This window comes from Lygodium microphyllum, chromosome 24 (assembly GCF_053477565.2).
Source record: "Lygodium microphyllum isolate KBCC chromosome 24, Lygodium_microphyllum_v1.1.10, whole genome shotgun sequence".
NCBI classification, from domain to species: Eukaryota; Viridiplantae; Streptophyta; class Polypodiopsida; order Schizaeales; family Lygodiaceae; genus Lygodium; species Lygodium microphyllum.
The window spans coordinates 11,350,574-11,363,177 of NC_141158.1; positions in this window are offsets into that span (position 1 = coordinate 11,350,574).

The window sequence follows — 12,604 nt, forward strand, 5'->3', positions numbered from 1 at the left end:
AAGAAGATCATGAACCTCAACTTCGGATTGTCCTTGAGACAATGAGGTCTCATAAGCTGTATGCAAAAATGAAGAAGTGTGCATTCTTCAAACGTCAGATTGAATATCTAGGATTCATAGTATCATCAGAAGGAATATCAGTAGACCCAGCCAAAGTCAGTGATGTGCTTGAATGGCCAATACCAGTATCCGTCAAAGAAATACGTAGTTTTCTTGGCTTGACAGGATGGTATAGGGTCTTTATCAAAAACTATGCTTTGATTGCAGCACCTCTTACCGACTTACTAAAGAAGCAGACTTCTATTACATGGTCAACTCCCGAGCAAAATAGCTTCGACCAATTGAAGCAATGTTTGGTATCAGCACCTATTCTAAAACTTCCTGACCTCAATAAGGAGTTCGAGGTAGTAACTGATGCCAGCATTCTTGCCTTGGGGTGTGTACTTATGCAGGAAGGTCATCCAGTAGCATATTCTTCAAGGAAATTGAAGAGTCATGAAAAGAATTATGCCACGCATGATCTGGAGTTATTAGCTGTCATCCATGCTCTAAAGCTTTGGAGACATTACCTGTTGGGTAACAGGTTTACTCTGGTAACTGATCATAAGAGTCTCAAATGGATTTTTACCCAGAACGAGCTCAACATGAGGCAACGTCGATGGATTGAAGTATTGGAGGAGTATGATTTTGAAATTAAGTATCGACCAGGGAAAGAGAATGTAGTTGCCGATGCACTCAGTCGCAAGGCATTCCTAAATTCCCTAATCTTGCAGAATCCATCAACGGCCAGATCTCTGGCTACAAAGGTATCTATGCCAAGCAACCCTATACTCGAACTAGCTAGAGAGGAAGCATGCCATGATTTGGCCTACCAAACCATGATAAAAGAAATATCTATCAAGGAGCAGAATCTGAAGTCACAAGCTAAGTATCGGGAATTTTCCATTGATAATGGACTTGTCTACTACAGAACAAGGCTATGTATACCAACAAGCCAGTCACTTAAGCAGAAGATATTATGGGAAGCTCATGATTCCCCTTTCGCAGGACATCCTGGCTATGCAAAAACTCTTAATGCAGTTAGGAAGAGCTACCATTGGGAGAGGCTCAAAGGTGACGTTCTCAAATATGTCACTGAATGTTTGTCTTGCCAACGTATCAAGGCTGAACATGTCATGATGCCAGGGAAATTGCAACCACTTGACATTCCCCAAATGAAATGGGAATTCATCAGTATGGATTTTGTGGTGGGCTTACCCCAAGTCCAAGGGGGATATAACTCCATTATGGTTGTAGTTGACATGCTTACTAAGGTTGCACACCTGATTCCAGTAAAGACAAACTATAAAGCCTCCGACATTGCAAGAGTGTTTATCAGGGAGATATTCAAGCTACATGGGTTACCTAGAAGGATCACTAGCGATCGAGATTCTCTTTTCACTTCACACTTCTGGAGAGCTATCTTTGAAGCTATTGGAACTCAACTTTGTTTTAGCACTGCCTACCATCCCCAAACAGATGGACAAACAGAGCGAGTAAATCAAATCATTGAGGATATGCTTAGGGCATACTGCTGTCGGGAGCCGAAGAGGTGGATTCAGTACTTGCCGTTAGTAGAATTTGCCTACAATGCTTCTTACCAGCAGAGCATCCAAATGACCCCTTTCCAGGCATTGTATGGTCATGATTGTCGAAGTCCCCTAAACTTTTCTGATCCAACCCTAAGAGTTGAAGCTTCAAGACAAATGTTGGAAGACATGGATGACCAAATAAGGTCAATAAGACAAGACATACAAGCAGCCAAAGATAGACAAAAGGCATATGCGGATTTGAAACACCAAGAGAGGATCTTCGGAGAAGGAGACATGGTCTTCATTCGTGTACGCCCGAAAAGGAGTTCTCTATCTCTAGGGGAATGCAAGAAGCTAAGTCCAAGGTATTGTGGGCCGTATAAAATCCTCAAATGCCTGGGACCCAATGCTTATAAATTGCAACTTCCTGATAACCTAAAAGTTCACAATGTATTCCATATTAGTCTCTTAAAAAAATATGTACCCAACCCTAATCATGTACTCGATGACCAACAAATTGTAATGCCTAGTCAAGGAGTCCTTGAACTAAGACCGGAAAAGATTTTAGATGTTAGGGAGAGACAGTTGAGATCTAGAACCTTGAAAGAATGCCTCGTCCAGTGGAAAGATTATCCCGAAGAGGATGCTACCTGGATGGATGAAAATTCTCTCAATCTTCAATATCCCCAGTTTATCTCGAGATGAGGACATCTCGATTCTTCTAAGGGGGAGAGAATGTAATATTCCCACCCGTGAATATTGACTTCCCACACACCGCGTAAACCTCGTGCAAAGGTTATCCTTCTTGTTGAAATTGCCGGCAGTGTGATCTGTGACCTGCACGCGAGAAATCAGGACCTCCGCATTGGCAAGGCAAACCCGAGAGTTCAAACCCGCTAATCACACGTAAACACCCTCTTGGGAGGGGCAAATTGAATATTATCAAGGCAAATTTTTTTATTTTTATCCCTTTTCCCCAGCCGATGCACGGCTGGAGAAGAGGGAGTGTGGGGGGATGGGACATGGAAGAGTCGTGGGCTGCATGGGAGGGGGGGAACCCATGCAAGGGGCCACGTGGTGGAGCCCTTCTCTTCACCCCCCTTGCCTATATATACTCCCTCTAAGGGGGGAAGCAGGGAGGAGAAGAAAAAAACGGATGCTGCTGCCACGCCGTTGTTGGGGAAGGGAGGGAGACGAGGCTGCTGCCATCGCCGTGGGCCAGAGGCTGCGTGGAAAGAAGAGGGGGGAGTCGCTATTCCGCTGGGGAGCCGCCGCCAGGTCGCCGCCAACAGTCCGCCGCCATATCGCCAGCAATTCCCCCCCCCTCTTTATTTCGTCGATTTCACTCCAATCATTGGCCTTCACGTCTTCTGGATAGAACAGAAGTTTTTTTTTTAGGCTTCTTTAAGAAGCTTCTAAGGTTAAGGCCATAAGCCTTGGTCCTACGCGGGCTTTTCGGTTTTAAAACCGGGCCTTCCATAAACCCAAAAACCCGTGAGGCCGGTACTCTCAAGGATCCGCACTTTGGAAGGGATCTCCGGCGTACGATTTTGAAGCGCTCGCAACAGTTGGAGAAGACTCACCGAACGTGTAAGGGTAAAGGCAAACCGGAAGTCCGTAAGCACGCTAACGATGGCTCCCAAGAAGTTGCAAGGCGCGCCTGCGGGAGGTTCTTCTCCTGGCATTCAAGTGGACATCTCCCCGAGCCCACAGACTCAGGTTTTTACTATTGTGAATTCATACTAAAGTAATGCATTAAGCATGACAACTCCAAGGATTAGGAAGTACCCGTGCATGTTTAAATTCACCTAACCTAGTTAAATACAATAGGGAGAAATTGGTAGTTTCAATATAAACGCAAATTGTCCATCCATCTTACGACCTTAATTGCCTTGTCGTGCATTTTCAAAGGAAAGCCACATATTGCCTAGGTTTAATTAGGAAATTGTTAGATTCTTTTGCACGGCATGATAAAGAACCCCGATCTTATAAGTTGCATGGAAAAAGATGCTTGCAATTAGATTAAATCGACACTTGCCTTAGTATTGCATGAATTTCATTCACGATGTTGTTGTATCTAAGGGTCGCACTTTTACTTTCGCAAACTTCATTTCATCATGTAACATTTAGGAATGATTGCATGGCTTATAAAAGCATGAAATGCAAATACTTAGACACAAGGTTGTAGGTGTTATTTCATCAATGTAAACCCTAGTAAACCCTTTTTAAGAATCCTTCAAATTATCTTGCCTTTTGACTTTAACAAAAAAAAGGGATAGGGCTATTGCGGATCTTATGGTGCGTGGAAGTAATGAATTACATGTTTAAATGTATTGTAACATTTTGCAACTATTTTTCTACTTAGATCAAGTATATCATCTCTAGGGAAGAATTATCCTTGTCATAAGACAAGTAGGTCAATTTACCCAAGTCATTTGTGGTATCACGACTGCTAGGGTTTCGTATAAGCATAACTAGCCGATTCGATAAAAACCTCAAGTACTAGTTAGGGCTTGGCACGTTAGAGATGTGGCCAAGTAACGTACTTGGACACCAAGTCGAAGTCCTCAAACCCAAAGGTCCTACCCACCTTCCCGGAAAAATTGAGCCAATGGGACGTGCACGCAAATAATGATCTGGGGTTTCTACCCTAAGGATCATTCGACCTAGTGCTAGAACTTGGATTGAGTTGGAATCCCTAGGACCGAACGTTGTCGGTCTAGTGCAATTAGGATTGGGGTGAGTAGGAAGACACCCTAAACCCTACTTCGAGTCTAATCATAATTCTTGACCAGAAAACTCCATTCAATAGGTGAAATGATCTCTTGGAATGGAGGCGACACTTGCGCAGCAAGTTGCAACGTCGCATAGCCTTGTGATTTGATCACAATAAAGTTTTGCCATTCCTTGGAATGAGGTTGGCAGGTTCTTGCGCAAGTTTAACTTGCAAGGGGATGGGTAGCCATCCTGTTACATCGCCCTCATTAGGGGAAATTTGCCAAGCTAAGGGAAGTTAGGTATTTGCTTGGACACAAATGATTAATCAGTAAATTAAAGTGACATGGCCGCCGGGATTTACTATTAATAAAACCTAAGGTATTGGTTAAGTTGGGTTAACAGGGTATGACCCTAACCCAAGGACAATAGGAATCTTGCCAAGTTGCAATTGATTCCGGATCGAATGCTGGATGCATTCGGAGAGAAGGAGTCACTCCTTAACAGTTTGCCAAATAAACGACCACTGGAATTGATTGTGCTTGTAACACTTTAGAAAGCACTGTTTGCATTGTTTGTACAAGGAACTAAAGGATGAAAGGATATACAAATGCTTCAGGTTGAAGGCCTGAAGGGAGGGGCAGCTTCAGTTACCCCCGACTGCCTGCCTGACCCTAACCAAGGGGGTTGTTGACCGCGCCAGGAACGTGGACCGAACCCGCCGCGAGAGGTCTTTCCGTTGAGCTCTACTTGGAGCAGGAGGACGCTTGGGTGCCAGGGGGGGCTCTGACCGTAAATCCCTCGCCTTTCGGGTCCTGCACAAGAGACTAACGTGACTCGGGATTGGATCTCGAGGCCCGCATACTAGTCTACGGGCAGAAGCTTGGAATAGTGATCCCTAGCGGATTACTGGATAAGCCTTCGGGCGGATTATAGACAAGCCTACGGGCGGAACTCCTTGTATTTCAAAGATAAATGATGATATGATAATAAAGAAGTTGTTTGATATTGTTTTTCTATGTCACGTGGTAAGATTACGTGAAGGAACTAGTGCTTAACAGGATTAATTAAAGAAGCTGGTTGTTATATGTCAAATTAATATGTTAGATAATTACATAACTAAAACAAACCGAGGAAAGTGCGGAGGATGGACCTTGGGTCCGTCCTACGGTTGGGTGGTCCCGGTTAGCCGGGAACTTTTCTCAAAAATCTCGAAGAACAGCGGGATGATCATCATTATCAAAGCGAATAATTAGAGCGATAACCTAGAGTTACGTCTTACCCGATTTACGCTGTTTTAGGGGAACGGAGTGGGACTATGCCTTATGGCAGAGAGGTTGAGCCTTGCATCCCTCTCGTTTCCCATTCTCTTTGAACCAAGTACAGCATGAATCCGCTTCGGACCTGGCGTTTCTGCGTAAAGTAGTTCGCTCGGGTCTGACGCTAGTTGCTGCTAGTTAATGACCAAACAAGAAAACTCAAATTCAGGTCGATCCTAAGTGGGAACGGCCAGGATACTTCCGCTACGTGGCAGACACGGGAAGACCTAGATTGCAAAGCCCGTAACATTCCGTGGGAGTGCCGGGCGGAGTATTCTAGACATCCTTTCCGATGGACTGCTAAGACGCGTCCTGGATGATTCTAGTGGACACGTTACAGTTGGTATCAGAGCCGACCAACAATGGAATTGTTTCGTGAGATCTCAATAAAATGAAGTAAAGAAATTGTTGGTGTCCAAACATTTCCTCATCTTCAATACTGTCTTGTAGAACTATGAAGCGTGGAACAAGTTTTTGGTGTTCCGGATCATGTTTATGACTCCAATGCATTCTCCGCATTATAGGCAGAGAGTTGAAATGATGAACATCCTAGAGCAGATTTATAATCCATCACCTTTATATATAGAACGAAGATGGACTGGGTCTTCAGGAATTTACTACATAGCTGCCCACCGGTTCGCTTATCTACAAACCAACCTAAAGAGGATCAAGTGGTTGGAAGATTTGAAAGTCGTGAAGCTGTTCATTTTTGTGGAAGCTCACATAAATTCGACTTTACATATTCAAGGTCGGAGGGTTGAATTGAACTCATATGTATATGAGGAAGTAACCCGTGTAATCCCAGCCGACAGGATTAAGGTGTTGGGCCGCCATGGGAAGTATGGATTCCAGCGGAAAGGATATCCTGAACTTCCGATGAATTATCGATTCCTAAAGATCCATGACCCAAAACCCTACTATTACACAGTTCCTGTGGACAAATCCAATACAACGTTGTTCTCCCCAAACTGAATGTAATGATTGGATTATCATCACACGAGATGTTGTATAAGGCTACGCCCATGTAAATATAAATAAGGACTTCTTTTATCAATATCCGATTGTGCATCAGGGTTGTTACGAAAATTTAAGTAGCTTCATGATTTACGAGATAGCTGAACTAAAGATAAGCTAATGTCAACTATCATATAATAACATTAAGAAAACTTTTACTCAAGCACAACCCCAGGTACAGGTTCCAAATTTGCCCCCTACATCAAGTACTGCTGTGATCCAGGAGAAGAAGTTCCTCCTCAAGCAGATAAAGCCACCCGAGTTTGACGGGAAAGGCAGATTCGTCCAGTCTGATGCTGAAATTTGGATTGAATCTATGGAGGATTACTTCGAAGCAGCTGGTACTGCTCCTACCAATCAGGCCATGCTCGCCAAATTAAAACTCACCGGTGAAGCTAGATTATGGTGGAAACAATGGTGCAGGGATCAAGGGACTTCAGAGGGGTCCGTTACCTGGGAGAAGTTAAAGCAAGCCGTGCAGGGGAGATATTTGCCACCTGCATATCGCACACAAAAATTGAATGAGTTCTATGAGCTAAAACAGTTAAGACTCACCCTTGACGCATACTACTCTAAATTTGTCTCACTCTTAAAGTATGCGCCACAAATGGACACGACGTAGCAGGTGTCCAAATTTTGTGCGGGCTTAAATCCACCTGTAAATACTCGTCTCGAATCTATGCGACCATCAGATCTTCAGGATGCACTCATTCGAGCGGCACCTATAATTCATGAAGTACAAGTTAGACCAAGGGGTATTAAGAATTGGCCTTATAGCGACCCGAACAGAGGAGCATTCAGACCCCAAGTTAAGAGAGTTCAAGGCCACAATCAGGGACAAAGGAAGAAAGCAAGGACAAATAACGTCAATAACTTTGTTCCTACTCACAGTAATGGCCGAAACCTCCGATGTTTCCACTGCAACGAACTCGGTCACTTCAAAAGGCAATGTCCCAAGCTCAGCGAGGGACACAGTCAAGGTGCAGGCCGCGGTCAAGGAGCCGCCACCCGTGGAAGAGGGAGAACTGCCTGCATTACCAATAGGCAAAGATGTGAAGCAGAAGAAGAGGAAGATCCGACTATGGAAGCGGAATTCGAAAGAGCGACAGTCCATGCCACTTTACACAAGAAGGGGCCGAATCGCCAGTTCTCGGTGATTCAAACACCGTCGGACTATCAAGGTAAAGGTTTCAAAACCTTGATTGATTGTGGCAGTACACATTCCTTTATCTCACCAGCGTGTGCTAAAAGATTAGGAATAGCCACAGTAGAAGCTCCTACCCTACTTGTGGAATTGGCAAACGGTCGTGAGGTAACTTGTACCAGGCAAACTGCTAAGGAAGAGTTCTTTCTGGGAGGAAAGAAAACCTCAGTCAAATTCAGAGTCATGAATTTAGGTATCCATGAGTGTCTACTTGGGATGGATTGGCTTAAGCCTAATGACGCCCACATCCACTGTGGAAAGGGTCAAGTTTCCTTTCGAAACTCTGAAAGAGAGTTTGTTACAACTCAAGGTGAGGCAGGAGTGCCAAGAATCCAGTTAGCCAAAGTATCGCGGATCATAAAAGGGGTTAGAAAAGGATTACCTGTTTACCTGATCAAACTCAACAAATTAGATCAAAGGCAAGAGTCTCATGAGCGACCCTCTTGGCTAAAGGAATACGCTGACGTATTCCCTGAGGAGTTAACTGAACTTCCACCTCCAAGAGAAGTTGATCATGAAATAAGGCTAATGCCTGGAGCTGCGCCAATTGCAAAGAGACCTTATAGAATGTCCATACCAGAAGCTATTGAGTTGAAGGAACAACTCAAGCAACTGTTAGATCAGGGTTACATCCGGCCTAGCAACTCACCATGGGGAGCTCCAGTACTATTCCAGAAAAAGAAAGATGGGACACTTCGACTATGTATTGATTACCGTGGGTTGAATCAATCAACAGTCAAGAACAAGTATCCTATTCCTAGAATAGATGAGCTTCTTGATCGCCTTCAAGGTGCAAAGATATTCTCCAAAATTGATCTCAGGTCAGGTTACTATCAAATCAAGATCAAGGATGAAGATATTCCAAAAACGGCCTTCAATACAAGATATGGGCACTTTGAATTCTTGGTTATGTCATTCGGGCTTACAAATGCACCTGCCACCTTCAATAGATTAATGCAGGATATTTTTAGACCATATCTTGATGATTTCGTGGTTGTCTTCTTCGATGACACCTTAGTTTATTCTAAACAGGAAGAAGATCATGAACCTCAACTTCGGATTGTCCTTGAGACAATGAGGTCTCATAAGCTGTATGCAAAAATGAAGAAGTGTGCATTCTTCAAACGTCAGATTGAATATCTAGGATTCATAGTATCATCAGAAGGAATATCAGTAGACCCAGCCAAAGTCAGTGATGTGCTTGAATGGCCAATACCAGTATCCGTCAAAGAAATACGTAGTTTTCTTGGCTTGACAGGATGGTATAGGGTCTTTATCAAAAACTATGCTTTGATTGCAGCACCTCTTACCGACTTACTAAAGAAGCAGACTTCTATTACATGGTCAACTCCCGAGCAAAATAGCTTCGACCAATTGAAGCAATGTTTGGTATCAGCACCTATTCTAAAACTTCCTGACCTCAATAAGGAGTTCGAGGTAGTAACTGATGCCAGCATTCTTGCCTTGGGGTGTGTACTTATGCAGGAAGGTCATCCAGTAGCATATTCTTCAAGGAAATTGAAGAGTCATGAAAAGAATTATGCCACGCATGATCTGGAGTTATTAGCTGTCATCCATGCTCTAAAGCTTTGGAGACATTACCTGTTGGGTAACAGGTTTACTCTGGTAACTGATCATAAGAGTCTCAAATGGATTTTTACCCAGAACGAGCTCAACATGAGGCAACGTCGATGGATTGAAGTATTGGAGGAGTATGATTTTGAAATTAAGTATCGACCAGGGAAAGAGAATGTAGTTGCCGATGCATTCAGTCGCAAGGCATTCCTAAATTCCCTAATCTTGCAGAATCCATCAACGGCCAGATCTCTGGCTACAATGGTATCTATGCCAAGCAACCCTATACTCGAACTAGCTAGAGAGGAAGCATGCCATGATTTGGCCTACCAAACCATGATAAAAGAAATATCTATCAAGGAGCAGAATCTGAAGTCACAAGCTAAGTATCGGGAATTTTCCATTGATAATGGACTTGTCTACTACAGAACAAGGCTATGTATACCAACAAGCCAGTCACTTAAGCAGAAGATATTATGGGAAGCTCATGATTCCCCTTTCGCAGGACATCCTGGCTATGCAAAAACTCTTAATGCAGTTAGGAAGAGCTACCATTGGGAGAGGCTCAAAGGTGACGTTCTCAAATATGTCACTGAATGTTTGTCTTGCCAACGTATCAAGGCTGAACATGTCATGATGCCAGGGAAATTGCAACCACTTGACATTCCCCAAATGAAATGGGAATTCATCAGTATGGATTTTGTGGTGGGCTTACCCCAAGTCCAAGGGGGATATAACTCCATTATGGTTGTAGTTGACATGCTTACTAAGGTTGCACACCTGATTCCAGTAAAGACAAACTATAAAGCCTCCGACATTGCAAGAGTGTTTATCAGGGAGATATTCAAGCTACATGGGTTACCTAGAAGGATCACTAGCGATCGAGATTCTCTTTTCACTTCACACTTCTGGAGAGCTATCTTTGAAGCTATTGGAACTCAACTTTGTTTTAGCACTGCCTACCATCCCCAAACAGATGGACAAACAGAGCGAGTAAATCAAATCATTGAGGATATGCTTAGGGCATACTGCTGTCGGGAGCCGAAGAGGTGGATTCAGTACTTGCCGTTAGTAGAATTTGCCTACAATGCTTCTTACCAGCAGAGCATCCAAATGACCCCTTTCCAGGCATTGTATGGTCATGATTGTCGAAGTCCCCTAAACTTTTCTGATCCAACCCTAAGAGTTGAAGCTTCAAGACAAATGTTGGAAGACATGGATGACCAAATAAGGTCAATAAGACAAGACATACAAGCAGCCAAAGATAGACAAAAGGCATATGCGGATTTGAAACGCCAAGAGAGGATCTTCGGAGAAGGAGACATGGTCTTCATTCGTGTACGCCCGAAAAGGAGTTCTCTATCTCTAGGGGAATGCAAGAAGCTAAGTCCAAGGTATTGTGGGCCGTATAAAATCCTCAAATGCCTGGGACCCAATGCTTATAAATTGCAACTTCCTGATAACCTAAAAGTTCACAATGTATTCCATATTAGTCTCTTAAAAAAATATGTACCCAACCCTAATCATGTACTCGATGACCAACAAATTGTAATGCCTAGTCAAGGAGTCCTTGAACTAAGACCGGAAAAGATTTTAGATGTTAGGGAGAGACAGTTGAGATCTAGAACCTTGAAAGAATGCCTCGTCCAGTGGAAAGATTATCCCGAAGAGGATGCTACCTGGATGGATGAAAATTCTCTCAATCTTCAATATCCCCAGTTTATCTCGAGATGAGGACATCTCGATTCTTCTAAGGGGGAGAGAATGTAATATTCCCACCCGTGAATATTGACTTCCCACACACCGCGTAAACCTCGTGCAAAGGTTATCCTTCTTGTTGAAATTGCCGGCAGTGTGATCTGTGACCTGCACGCGAGAAATCAGGACCTCCGCATTGGCAAGGCAAACCCGAGAGTTCAAACCCGCTAATCACACGTAAACACCCTCTTGGGAGGGGCAAATTGAATATTATCAAGGCAATTTTTTTTATTTTTATCCCTTTTCCCCAGCCGATGCACGGCTGGAGAAGAGGGAGTGTGGGGGGATGGGACATGGAAGAGTCGTGGGCTGCATGGGAGGGGGGGAACCCATGCAAGGGGCCACGTGGTGGAGCCCTTCTCTTCCCCCCCCTTGCCTATATATACTCCCTCTAAGGGGGGAAGCAGGGAGGAGAAGAAAAAAACGGATGCTGCTGCCACGCCGTTGTTGGGGAAGGGAGGGAGACGAGGCTGCTGCCATCGCCGTGGGCCAGAGGCTGCGTGGAAAGAAGAGGGGGGAGTCGCTATTCCGCTGGGGAGCCGCCGCCAGGTCGCCGCCAACAGTCCGCCGCCATATCGCCAGCAATTCCCCCCCCCCTCTTTATTTCGTCGATTTCACTCCAATCATTGGCCTTCACGTCTTCTGGATAGAACAGAAGTTTTTTTTTTAGGCTTCTTTAAGAAGCTTCTAAGGTTAAGGCCATAAGCCTTGGTCCTACGCGGGCTTTTCGGTTTTAAAACCGGGCCTTCCATAAACCCAAAAACCCGTGAGGCCGGTACTCTCAAGGATCCGCACTTTGGAAGGGATCTCCGGCGTACGATTTTGAAGCGCTCGCAACAGTTGGAGAAGACTCACCGAACGTGTAAGGGTAAAGGCAAACCGGAAGTCCGTAAGCACGCTAACGATGGCTCCCAAGAAGTTGCAAGGCGCGCCTGCGGGAGGTTCTTCTCCTGGCATTCAAGTGGACATCTCCCCGAGCCCACAGACTCAGGTTTTTACTATTGTGAATTCATACTAAAGTAATGCATTAAGCATGACAACTCCAAGGATTAGGAAGTACCCGTGCATGTTTAAATTCACCTAACCTAGTTAAATACAATAGGGAGAAATTGGTAGTTTCAATATAAACGCAAATTGTCCATCCATCTTACGACCTTAATTGCCTTGTCGTGCATTTTCAAAGGAAAGCCACATATTGCCTAGGTTTAATTAGGAAATTGTTAGATTCTTTTGCACGGCATGAAAAAGAACCCCGATCTTATAAGTTGCATGGAAAAAGATGCTTGCAATTAGATTAAATCGACACTTGCCTTAGTATTGCATGAATTTCATTCACGATGTTGTTGTATCTAAGGGTCGCACTTTTACTTTCGCAAACTTCATTTCATCATGTAACATTTAGGAATGATTGCATGGCTTATAAAAGCATGAAATGCAAATACTTAGAC